This window comes from Pholcus phalangioides, unplaced genomic scaffold, assembly GCF_987345545.1.
Source record: "Pholcus phalangioides strain wild (caught in Gottingen) unplaced genomic scaffold, Ppha-v1.0 ptg000003l_1, whole genome shotgun sequence".
Lineage (NCBI taxonomy): Eukaryota > Metazoa > Arthropoda > Arachnida > Araneae > Pholcidae > Pholcus > Pholcus phalangioides.
The window spans coordinates 37521869-37535300 of NW_028301596.1; the positions used below are offsets into that span (position 1 = coordinate 37521869).

Genomic DNA, 13432 nt, shown 5'->3' on the forward strand with positions numbered 1-13432 from the left:
TATATTACTGGTGGTGCCGCAGTTCTTACGCATCGAGAGCAACGGTGTCGCAAGATATTACAATATTCTAATATCATTCCCAAGGGTGCCAAGAACCAAAAATAGCCTCATTACTTTAACAACTCAATTCAACCAAACGGTAAACAAACATAGTAGGTTTCTGAGATCAATATCGAAGGAGACATCAATTAGATCCAGCGAATGATGGCCCGTGGCCTCAGAAAAAAACAAAATGAAAGTTCCACGTCTCATTGGCCAAGGAATCATGAAATCTCATACCGGGTTTTCGAGACCTGTAATCATATGCTAACCGATAGAAATTAATTGATAATAATTATAATTGTCATTGTAGGAAAAGTGGCATCAGATATTTTACCAAATAGTTTAGGGACCGCTTTAGCCTCATCAAAAATGAAAAATGGACTATATATATATATTTTTTCCCTTGTCCAACCTTCTATTAATTTTGTTTTCCATAATAACTTAATCTCTCGCCTTTCGGACGTCACGTGTCCAGTGTCTGATCTGATGCAGTGTTAGGTATCATCTAGTCTCGATGCCCGTGTTAAGTATCATCTATCGCGTCTTACAGGCAAATTTGTTGTTATCTTGTCCTCGGCCTTCAGAATCATGAAATTTCATTGGTATCTTTTTCTCCTTCGTCCAATGAAAAAAAAAACCTGTTTTTTTTTTTATTCTTATTATTTTTGACAAGAGCTGATATTTCAAGTTTTCCTTTAATTACGCAGCTTCTACACCACACCAATAATGATAATAATAATAAACTATAGTTATCTGATCGAATGACAAGATTAATTGGAGTCGTGTAGATGTACAAATATATGTATTTTTTTAAAATTATTTCTGTCTTCTCACTGGGTGGTAAAACTTGTTTTTTCTACGAGAAAGAAAAAACAACAACCCTATTTAATTGCGTGTTACAAATGGAAAACAAATTCGGATTATTTCGTCGATGCGCAAGCTAGATTGGATTTTTCAAAGGCGCATAAAGAAGCCTTCTTGTTGCTCTTTTAAGTTAATATACAGTAGCCATCGCTTATAAGAACACTGGTTATAAGAATCAACCACTTATATGAATCAAATCGGCAAAATAAAAACTAAACTGTTTTAACGTAGGGGGTCATTAAAGTATTACGTCAGCATCGGGTAGGGGATTTGCTGATTTTTGATGACAAGGGGAAGGGGGGGGGTTGAAGGTTGCTTACGTCATCAACCACCCCTTTTTTGAAGATATGAAATATTCTAAGTTGCTGACGTGGGGGAGGGGGTCAGTGTTTTGCTGACAAGGGGGGGGGGGTCAAAAATGGCTAAAAATCTGTTTAAGTAATACTTGAATGGCCCTAGGGGGGAAATCTTCGTTTATAAGAATCAGATTACCACTTACAAGAACCAAAAAAAGAAATTCCCCAAAACTGCCGCCGTTCATTTCAGTAGTAGAAACTTGTAGAACACAGGATTTTTGTTGTTCTCAATGTCCATGAGGACTACTTATTGTCGCTTTTTTTTTACCTTTGTGCAGTGGAACCTCCCTAACGGACACTCCTCTATTAGCGGACACATCCCGTTAACTGACAATTTTCTGATTCCCGGTCCCGTTCAGTAGGACTTTAATATATTTCAGTTCCCGTTAGCGGACACTCTAGATCAGTGGTTCTCAACCTTTGGAAGATCGCGGCCCGGTAGGATTATTTTTCCTGAGTGGAAGGCCCGGTCATAAACACGACCAATGGAAAACGAACGGGGATATATATGAAATGATGAATCACTGACGGCCCAGTTTGATTCTTGCCAGGGCCCGATACCGGGCCACGGCCCGGTGGTTGAGAAACACTGCTCTAGACTGTAAAATCAGGCAAACTTTTATTTTTTTCCCCAAACTCTAATTTATCAATTTTTGTTCATAAATCGAGAATTTATCATATTCAACGGTGATTATATGAATAATCCCAAGCTCGTATCGTTAAAAATAATAATCCGTCAATCAATTACTTGATTAACTGAACATAACCAACTATGGTCCAGAATGCTGATTCCAAATGGTAATGTTGGTTTTATTTGCACATGTTGATACGTGTGAAGAAAGCCAACATTACAAGACTGATAATGATTTTTTATATATTTTTTAATCTTATACACAATTGTTAATTCAATTTTTATTGCAAAATATGTGTAGTGCACGTATCATGTACGGGCAGAAATAATTAATTGGTTTAATGAAGGGAAGAAAAGGTAAAATTTTTTCCATATCAGACTTTTCAACTTTATTTGTGAATTACGCATAATTGCCAATGAAAGAGATAAATCAATCGAAATTTAATCAAACTTCCTTTATCGAGACGATTGGTGATTATGCATAACCACTGGTTATCACTTTTATACACGCACGCACGCACGCACGCGCGCACGCACACAAATGTATATGTTAAAATAACATATATAGTTTTTAACATTGCAATGTATAGGGACCGATATTTCGACGAATAAGTCGAATAAGTATAAAATTAGGTTCCACCGTATAATCGTACCTCCCCAATAACGGACATTAGCGGACGAAATTTTTGGTCCCCATTGGTGTCCGTTATCGAGAGGTTCTACTGTAATAACCTTAACCATCTCATACTGACCCTTGTCTCATTAGCGGACGAAATTTTTGGTCCCCATTGGTGTCCGTTATCGAGAGGTTCTACTGTAATAACCTTAACCATCTCATACTGACCCTTGTCTCTCCCCACCCCCAAATAGTGAATATTACAACTTCGTAGTAAAGAAGTATAAGCTTAAATGAATGACAGAACTTATCGGCAAGAGGTTTATCATTTAAAAAAGAAGCTGGTTAGGAAACCAATTTATAGTATTTTGGGAAAAAAGTTACCGATAGGCTACAGTAGTGTTCAAAAGTCATTTGACAACAATAAATTTGCCTTCGAATTTTCGTATTTGAATTTTCTAATGAAATCTTTCCTATGAAACTCAAGCACTGAATACAAACTATTATGACAAAAAAAAATTGCTTATCTACACTTTGTAAACTCGGGAAAAAAATCACTATTATGGTTTGTCGAAAGTCTTTTGACACAAAACAAACAAGAATGCAAAAAACTAATAAAATAAAGTAGAATGAGTCAACTATCTTCATTGGAAAATCTTTGGATCGTATAACTACTTTCCATGTTTTGGGCATAATACAAATACAAATACAACACCACAACAGGCAAAATGCCCAGTGAGGTGGCTGAGAAAAAGATGCCCGTAAAAATATGGATGTGAAAAATACAGCAACCCAATTAAAAATGTAATTAGAAACATTATAAACAATATATACACATGATAAAATATTATACAATGCCCATAAAGAATGCTTATGGTTGTCTTATTTTAAGTATGAATAGCTTCTCGATTTACCCCAAAATGTTTATCATACTTCTTTTTAAACGTGTCAATTGTGTTACAATTTACTACCTCCGGGGGTTAGCTATTCCATTTATTGACAACCCTATTAGAGAACCCCCCCCCCCTGCGACACCATAACCTTGCATTGTCCCTTACCAATCGATACTGGTGTCCCCTTGTAAAAACAGGCATGGATCTAATAAGTTTTTCTCATGGTCAATATGTATTTTTTCCCCACTCTTTTTTTCACGCAATTGCTACTTCTGTTCTGAATGTATATTAACGAGATCCCAGAAACCCTCAACTGTACCACAAGACTTTTCGCTGATGATTGCGTAATCTACCTTACCATAAATCACGAGACAGAATCAATAACTTCTTCAACATAATCTCAATTCCATCTTCCAATGGTGCTCCACATAAGCAAACACTGCTCAACATTATTAAAACGGTTCTTAAGAGAGTTGCACGTAAACTTCCGCCTCTAGAATTTTCTTACTCCATCAATAACTCCACTATATTCCGGGTTTCTCAATAACCTCTGTGTCATCATTTCAGCAGACCTGCGCTGGAATAAACGTATCGATTATTTCTAACAGAGAAATGTCTCAATAAACTTTTCTTCCTTCTTCACCGCAACCTTAAGCATTCTATTCGCGATGTTAGACTCCTCCGCTACCAAACCTATATTTTCCTGTTCTTCCTATGCCCTCCGAAATTTGGAGTCTAGGAGTAGTGAAATGTGCGTTTCTGGGCCGTAGAAACTTCTATGGGAGACGTCGCATTTCTCTACTACTGAACACCGACAGAAAGACCTTTTAGAAGACCGAGTAATTGTCTCGCGGTGTATGTATGATACGTGCGTTTCTGGGCCGTTGAAGCTTCTATGGAAGAGTAGTAGTGAAATGTGACAGCAGTAGAGAAAATGCGACGTCTCCCACAGAAGCTTCTTCGGCCCAGAAACGGACATTTCACTACTACTACAGCTAGCAATATCGAGAAGCTGGAACCAGTACAAAATGAATCATCCCGCTTTAAAACGACAGTTGGTTCTCCTTTGTGTCTATTTCCGAACTAAAACGTGAACTTTATCTTATCCCTCTAAATACTCACCGTCTTTTTTTCTCGATTAACCATGCTATCTAAAATTCTCCATGGACTTCCGGTAAATAAATTTCGATACTTCCGGTATTATCTCCAAGCCAACATATATCTCTTGACCATCAACATAAGATAAGCCCTATCTGTGCTTTCACCGACTGCTTTAAATTTAGTTTCTTTGCATATCATAGCTGACTGGAACTTATTCCCCTCCATTGTCGTTGATTCACCCTACGCCCTTTATATTACCGGAAAATTTAAAACATTATCTCTGCCATCATCAATCGCATTCTCATGTATTGGCCAACATTATTGTATAGATAAGTAATTGAAAAAAAAACCCCATCGAATTTACATAATTTCTTACTCTGACTATCAAATTCAATTCATAAATGTTTGATGATAATGAAAATACATGCATTTCCGTCTTCAGAAAATGGAAGACAGACGCCAGCATCAACACTAGTCAAGCGCAACTCAGCAATATAAATACGTTAGGGGCCACACATACACTCAGAACACACATTTCGGCATGTGGCGATTCGTTAGAAATTATGCTGAGGAATGTGTACGAGGTGCATGTTCGGTTAAGTAGTAGTAGTAGTAGGTCCGTCATCGTCTAGGCCGCTAGTTATGTCCTTGCCTGACTGCTGCACTCTCACGAGGGCGGGTATGTGGCGTCACTAACGCCTTTCAATCTTGGCCGCAAGTCGTACTTCCTCACTTGGCTGTTGCATTCCCTTGATAGCACATACGTCGGGTCTGTGCCTCCTCTTGGTTTTCGTGCTCCTCTGGCTTTGTCGTGCATTTGATGCAAGTTTTGCTCCAGTATCCTGACAAGACCTATGAGGCGGCGGACGTTCATAGTACTACGGAGGGTCCTCATCTTCCAGGCTAAGGTATGAGACTCCGGCATCTTACCTAAGTGGAACCGGGCCGTCTTTGGACACTGCGTTGTATAATGCCAGAGGGTTCCAGAAGCTCCACAATTACAAGCACAGTGAGTTGAGCACTTACACCGTTCTAAATAGACCGGAAATGGGCCGTGCTCTGTGACCACTATTATCTTTTCTGTGGGCCAAACATGATAGTGGCACCATCATGTTTGGCCATCCATCGCACTAGACTGCAAAGGCAGCGAATATACTGATCTTTCTGCACAGGTTCCTAAAATTCATCTTCGCGCCAGCCAGCTGTTAGAAACCTTCGTAGAGACCTTTAATTGAAGCATTAAGATTCGGATAATGGCGCCAAAATATGTTTCATTTATCCCCCCAATTGTTTTTAAAATTTATTTCTAAATTAAGTACTTATTATATTTTTTTCATTTTATTTTGTAAATAATGCAAATGATACTTTTGGTTAATATGTTTCTCCAAGCAATTTAATTATTTCACGCAGATCGTCTCGTTCAGTAACAGCGGGAAAAGTTAATTAGCGATGCATAATTAACCATCAACTAATTGAAGAACAAATTATTTCTTTCTGAAAAAGAAAACTAGATTGTTTTAAGGATTTTTTCGGTTATTTATTATCGTAGAATCTCAAGAATTGCACTTTTTTTATTAACGTTCATGATAATGAGACAAAATTATTGAAATTGCGTTTGGAAATTAATTATTTCGTTTTTTTTAATGCAAATTCGGTTGCACATTCTTACGTCGATGGTTCCCGTTGATGTGATAGAAATCAGCGTTCGATTTAATGCCTGTATACAGGGTGGTTCAGAAAAGATGGGAAAAAACTTTAAGAGGTGATAGTACACACCAATACAAACAATTTCCATCAACGAATGCATGGTCTAAGGGGCCATTCATTACGTAAGCAAATTTTCAGCCATTTTTGACATCCTCCCCCCCCCCGTCAGCAAAAGTCAGCAAAACACTGACCCCCCCCCTCAGCGAAATTTCGTTAGCCGCTTAGAATATTTCATATCTTCAAAAAGGGGTGGTTGATGACGTAAGCAACCTTCGTCCCCACCTCCCTCCCTCCCCCCCTTGTCATCAAAAGCCAGCAAATCCGAAACCTCTCCCCGCCCCGAAGCTGACGTAATACTTGAATGACCCCTAACATGAAACGCAAACGCTCTATCGCGTTTCGAAACTGCCGCTCAGCAAACGTTGAAACGGCATTCCTGTTGAAATTCGGCGAGAGAAAAATAACGCCATTTACGCAAATACAACCTGGGGAAGAAGTATTAACCGTATGTAAATCTCCGTCACAGTGAATAAAAGGCTCGCACGCCAGCCAGGTGAAGTTATTCCAGCGTGGAACCGTTCTAACAGTTGTAACGTACGGAATAATGGCGCAATTTGTTGGCGGAACTGCCACCATCTCCAGAATCTTGTCTTCCACACTTGCTGTTCTGGCAGTACTTGTACGACCTGCATCAGACCGGGAAGCAAGAAAGGAATCCGTTTCGCACAGCTGCCGATGCAAGCGCGCATATGTTTTTCGGACTGGGTAACCGCCTGTGGGGGCAAACGCTCACCGTACATTCGTGCTGCTTGTGTGGTACTTCCGTTTGCATCTCCGTAAATGAAATGCACATGTCTGCTTTTTTTCAGTATTAATAAAGTGCGCCATTGTCCCGTACGTTAAAACTGTTGGAACGGTTGCACGCTGGCATAACTTCACAGGGCTGTCATCCGCGCTTTTGATTCACTGTGACAAAGATTTGCATACGGTTTCTTTTTCTTCCCCAAGTTACATTTGTATGCATGGTGTTCTTTTTCTTCCGATAAATTTCAACACTAATGCTGTTTTAACGTTTCCGGAGCGGCCGTTTCGAAACGCGCTAATGCGTTTGCGTTTCATGCGAGACCATGCATTCTCTGATGACAATTGTTTGTATTGGTGTGTACTTTCACTTAGGCGCGGTAGTCCAGGTCGATAAGGGAGTTCATTACCCGGTTCGTCCTTCTCAGAAAACTTTTCTGACACAGGGGTACAACAGGGCGACATGACCACAGAAAAAAAAAAAATTTCTGCCGCAGGGAGTCCCGCGTCGAGGGGTTTAGCGCACCAACCTCTCGATGAACATAAAAAAGACTGCCGTTCGAAATCAGGAATAAATTGTAGGTCCCGGTCTAATTAGCCCTCGTGTGCAGAAAATGACCGTGGTGCGATGAAAGTGATCAAATGGAGTACTATCACCTCTTAAAGTTTTTCCCATCTTTTCCGAATCGCTCTGTATTTAGAAAGCTGCTATGCGGTCGTATGGACATCGTGCTGCTCTCTTATCGTGAGGGTCCAGTTCAAACCCTGTTGACGTACAGTGGTAGTCGGCTGAAGTTGGTTCTCTGCAGTTTTCGAATTTCAAGACGTGAATGTGACCCGGTTTCTCATTTACCCGAGCATTCATTTTTTTGGAATTTTCAAAATGTTTTTGCATTTTTAATACTCAAAAAATGAATTAAAAACATAAATGTCTGTAAATATTTATTTTTCAAAATTTTTTTAATTATTGTTTCTGTGAAAAAAATTTGCACTTCACTCAAATTTTTTTTTCCAGCCGAGATGATGCAGAGTATATTCATCTTCAAGTACAATCTTTTCCGGAAGTTTACTGCTAAACAAACTTTTTATGCATTAAATCACCCTTTTCCTGGAGGCATATCCTGGAAGAAATCTCAAAAACTCTCTGAAAGTTTTCAACTTTAAGTGCTGCCTTCTGATGAAAGGCCCCCCCCCCCAAAGTTCTCATGTGTTCTTTATTTCTAACTCAAAATTAACACAATCCTTCAAGTCAGAGCTTGACTCCCTGAGGTCAAAAGAAAAAATTCTACAGTGGGAAAAAACAACCCACACGTTTGTGTGTATGTTTCAGGGTCTGAAACAAATTCATTTCATTCATATAAAAAAGTATCGAAATTGATATAATTAAAAACAAATTTAAATAGAGTAATTTTGAAAGAAATGTGAAAATTCAAAAGGAATGTGGTCATCAATTAAAAATGTAAAATTAGTCAAACCGCTAATTACAATTTTTCCCGCTATTGGCGTCGGAAAAGAAGTTCACGTCACAATTCACGTCGCTTATAGATTCAAAACCGATTTATGGTAGAACTAGACTTGGGCAGCAAATATATATACTTTGCTATTATAAATGCGGGGAACACCGCAAAACTAGGACCCCTGCTGCCACCTATTGAATAAAAACAAAAATATCTGACATAAATCTCGAAATAAAATCATTGTTGGTTTGAAAGTACCGTTATTTTACGTATTTTATGTGACTAAGTACACATGAACCAAATCTTGACTCACACCACTTGCATTATCAACCCTGCATTTTTTTGATAATGAGAGCAAAGGAAGCCGGATATGATGAATGGGGGAGGGGGGGGGGCGCAAGGGAATTGGGAATTTGATCACTAGGGCAAGGGAGTTCGGTATTTTATCACTAGGACAAGGAAGCCGGATTTATGATCAATGGGGGCAAGGGAACAGGGCATTTGATCACTAGGGCAAGGGAATTGGGAGTTTATTTTATCACTGGGGGCAAGTAAGCTGGGTATTTGATCACTAAGGCAAGGAAGACGGATTTATGATCGATGGGGGAGAAGAAGGGAGCTGGATATTTGATTACTAGGGTAAGGAGTTGGGAGTTTATTTTATCACTGGGGGCAAGTGAACTGGATATTTGATCGCAAGGTGGCAAGAGAGCTGGGTATTTGATCGCAAGGTGGCAAGGGAGCTGGGTATTTGATCACTAAGGCAAGGAAAACAGATTTATGATCAATGGGGGGGGGGGGAGCTGGAAATTTGATCATTTCATCACTAGGGTAAGAAAGCCGGATTTATGGGCACTAAGAGTAAAGGTGTTACGAAGGATAATATTTGATAATTTAGCAAGGAAGCCGATTCAAGATCAATAGGGGGAGGGGAAGGCAAGGTAGCAAGAAAAGCAAAAGATTTTCTCACAGTTTGAAGAGAAGTCAGAGCAGGGGAGGGGGGGTGCATGGAAGATGGGTATTTGATCACTCACTAACGGCAAGGAAGCCGGATTTATGATCAATGGGGAAATATACGTATGCTGGTGTATCATCACTATGGCAAGCAAGCTGCGAGTAAGTATTCGATCGTAAAATTCTGGAGTTGGAAGGCATGAGCAAAATAATCATTGAGGTAAGAGAGTATTAATGTCAATAGTGTTTTCGAACTACTGGTTTCAAGCGATAAAATCAGTGAAAATCAATAAGTATACTGAATGAATGCATATCTTTTTTCTGTTTCAATTGCTTTTGGCAAGTTTCAATTTTTTTATTCGCTCACATGTATATAAGCTGTAGTCAATGATTTAGAATTTCATTTGGGTAATTGCCTCTCCCTTATAATTTCGGGAGTCCCATTAAACTGTGACATTTTAATAGAAATACGAGACAGTCTAGTAACCTTCTATTGCATGAGAATTCCAGAGCAGACTATTCCCCCGCCCCCGTTTGTCTTTGTGTGGATGAATTTTAATTAACCCAACCAAATGTACTCCCAACATTGGGTTCAAGATCAAAGATGGACAAGTGAAAAAGTGAAAAAAATATAAACAAAACGAAAAATGACGAAATTTTCGCAACAAACTACTACACTTGACCATCGCCAGTCCAAGGCCTAAATGATAAAAAAAAAAGGTGAAGAAAAATCCAAATATTTAATCAATAAATAATCAACTCTTCTTTTTTTTTTTGATTATACAGGAATTAACAAACAAACAAACCAAAAAAGGGTCGTTAATGAAGAGCGTTCGGTTTCACTACTCGATTCTCGTGACGATAAGGACTTGAAGTGGACTTTCTCCTGATCACGTGATCGATCGAGTCCCAACCTTGGGCAGGAAAAAAAAAAAACAACAACAACGCATCGTGTCGGCATCTGACTTTGTGATTCGGAAACAGTGAGGATCTTTCGTATTTTGATTGATGATCGTTGATTCGTTCGTATCGAGAATTCTCCCCGTTTGATGTCAAGTGATTTTTCTTCTTTGCCGTATAATCGATCAAAAGTAAGTATTTCTTTTTTAATCATGTCTCACATGTTGATATCAATTTCACACGAAATGTCTTTTTTTTTTTCTCATCGATAAATACTTATGATGTCATTATGTAATATTTGACTAAAAGGGTAACGAAACGTGATCAAATCACATGGTGAGAAATATTTCAATAGAGTCCCCCATGGATGTTCCGAAAGTCCATCACAATTCGAATTCTCATAGAAAATAGTTCAACACTGAAATGTAGATTGTGGTACGATAAAGATTCCAACATTGTTGGGCTGATTTGGTAGCTTCTTCTTGTAGAGTCAAGAAATTGTACTTGAGATGCACTAGGTCAGTGTGCTTCAACCCCTTTACACTTGCGGGACTGTGAAAATACAGTCGAATCCCGCTATAACGAACTTCAAGAGACCAGAGAAATCAATTCGTTATAAAGGAATTCCAGAATTTTTTTCCATTATTCCCATGTCAACTTGTCTGGGGAAATTAGAGAAGTTTTCGTTAAAACGATATTTTCGCTGTAACGGTATTCGTTAAAACGGGAATCGACTGAAGTCGAACAATTTTGCGGTCCAGTGAAATTGAAGGATTGGGGGAGGGCGTGAAGTACAAAGTCGGCCTCCCACTTATTCAAACAAAATCTCCTTTTATCATAATTTGTCTCACGAAAACAATGTTAAAGTTAAAGCTCTCCGCTTAATCGAATAAGTTCAGCACTTTTTCCCCGCATAAGGGGACTTGATAACTTTAACATGGTGAAGCACACTATAGAAATACCATTAAAAATAGTATTTAACCGTAGATTTATTTCAAACTTTTTACAAACTTTAAACATTAAGACAGTGCCTGAACTAGGCAGGTGCAACAGGTGCACACGCACAGGGCCCACTTGGAGGGCGAGGGGAGCCTAAATGCCCAGAAGGAGCCTAAATGCAAATTCTTTTACAGGAATGGCGAGTTACGGCACTAATCTAAGATATAAAAAAACTTTTTACCAGCACAGCATAGTAGCACATACAATCAAGAACAAGTATAAAAAATTTGAAAAAAAATCAATGGCTAAACACTATTTTGGGGACCATTTAAGTATTATGCCAGCAAGTTTTTAGCCATTTGTGACCCTCCCCATTTGTCAGCAGAATTTCGTCAGCTCTGCCCCCTACCTCCTAACGCATGTTGGTGGGATCAGAGACGTACGCGAGCGGGGGAGGGGGGGGCATCTGGGGGCTCGTGTTCCCACCCCCGGACGATCAAAAAAAATTTTTTTAGTGCAAAATATACTTTTTAAAAATTTCGAAAGAAAATATTTTTATGTTATTAAAATCAATTTCTGTTAATTTAAATTCTATTTGAAGGCTAAGAACTCAACAATTTCTTCAGAAATTCATTGTGACCTACCCTCACCCTCAAAGCCATATACCCTTGGCCCGCGGACCAAATGTGGCCTGCCCCCCCCCCAAAACCTAATTTTGTAAAAATGAGCCAAGCGGCACATTTACAGATCGCCCAAGTGACTTGTGGCACTATTCCAGAACATTTAAGCGGCCCGTGGTAAATTTTCAGATCACTCAAGTAGGCCTGTGGCACATTCAGAGATCATTGAATTGACCTGCGACACTGTTCCAGAACACTTTAGCGATCCGTGGCACATTTAAAGATACCTTGAGGGACGTGGCAGTTTTAGAGTACTTAAGCGGCCTCCAGTGCGGTTCTACATCACTCAAGTTACCCGCGGCACATTCCCAGATTACTTAAATGAAAATTGCGGGTCACTTCAGTGATGCGTGGCACAGTTCCAGAGCACTTGGATCCGCGAAACATTTAGAGATCACTAAAATTGCTCTGTAGGGGACTTATCAATAGGTAGAATGTTAGTTCAGGTGCCCACAAACTAGCGGAAGGTTTTCTTGTTTTTAGCACACCGAGTAAGACATGCCATTAAGAATATTTCATATTTTTTATAAAGGGTGGTTGATGATGTAAACATCGTCCAAACTCTCCTTTCCCCCCCCCCCCCGTCATCAAAAGCCAGCAAATTGGAAACTCCCTCCCCCATCGATGCTGACATAATACATAAACGACCCTTTTAATGATATTTCTATGACAGCCTAGTGTTTCACCATGAAAAAGGTATCGAGTCCTCTTAATACAGTAATATATTGGACCCAACACGACAACTGTTAATACACATCAACCACTATATACAGTAACACCCCGAACCTTTAGGCGACACGTAGAACTGATGACAACCACGTAAGTCTAATTCGCGTAAGTCGGGGGTACAATTCCCATAGAAATGCATATAAATGCATCAGTTACTTGGTACCACATTTTTGATAGAGAACACCCGTCTTTTCGTTTCTTACTATGACTGCAATGCTATGGTGCTCTTCTATGGCTTCATAAAAATCCAACTTGCATTGTGATTGCAATGCGGTCCAGTAAAAAAAAGATTGCATTATCCTAAAATTTGTGAAAGCCAGAAGAATAGACATTAGGTGAATATCACGGGTTGAACGTTTTTGAATGTTTCGATAACACCTTTGCTCTTCGAAGGAAATGAGTTTGGAGGCAAGAAAACAACTTGAAACAGCCATGAGTTGAAATTAAGCCATAGGTGGAGATAGACTTGGATGTCTAAGGGGGGGGGCACGGTCATTATTGCTGGGGGGGGGGGTACGATGATGATGATGCCAATTCATATATGCATATATGCATTAGATCAGTCGACTCCACCTTTGACTATGGGGGGGGGGGCAATGTCCCCCACTTCCCCCCGTATCTCTGCCAATGCTTTCAGCCATGAGTTGAAATTAATTGAAAGTTTCAGACCAGGTGCGTTGTCACCGAAAGAGTGTTTTATACAAGGTGTCCCGTAAGTACTAATGCGGCCTTAATCTCATCACCCGTAGGGGTATGAATCCA

The 13432-nt window shown here is 39.5% G+C and overlaps 1 protein-coding gene across 2 annotated transcripts in view; it reads left to right on the forward strand.

The window, feature by feature from the left end:
• The window catches only part of LOC149088494 (uncharacterized), a 43855-nt gene that overhangs the window by 10573 nt on the left and 19850 nt on the right, over positions 1 to 13432 (forward strand). For both annotated transcript variants that reach the window (XM_089247737.1, XM_089247744.1), the window contains exon 2: positions 10209 to 10513. The gene's annotated coding sequence lies outside the window, so the exon portion shown is untranslated. The remainder of the gene's footprint in view (positions 1 to 10208; positions 10514 to 13432) is intronic.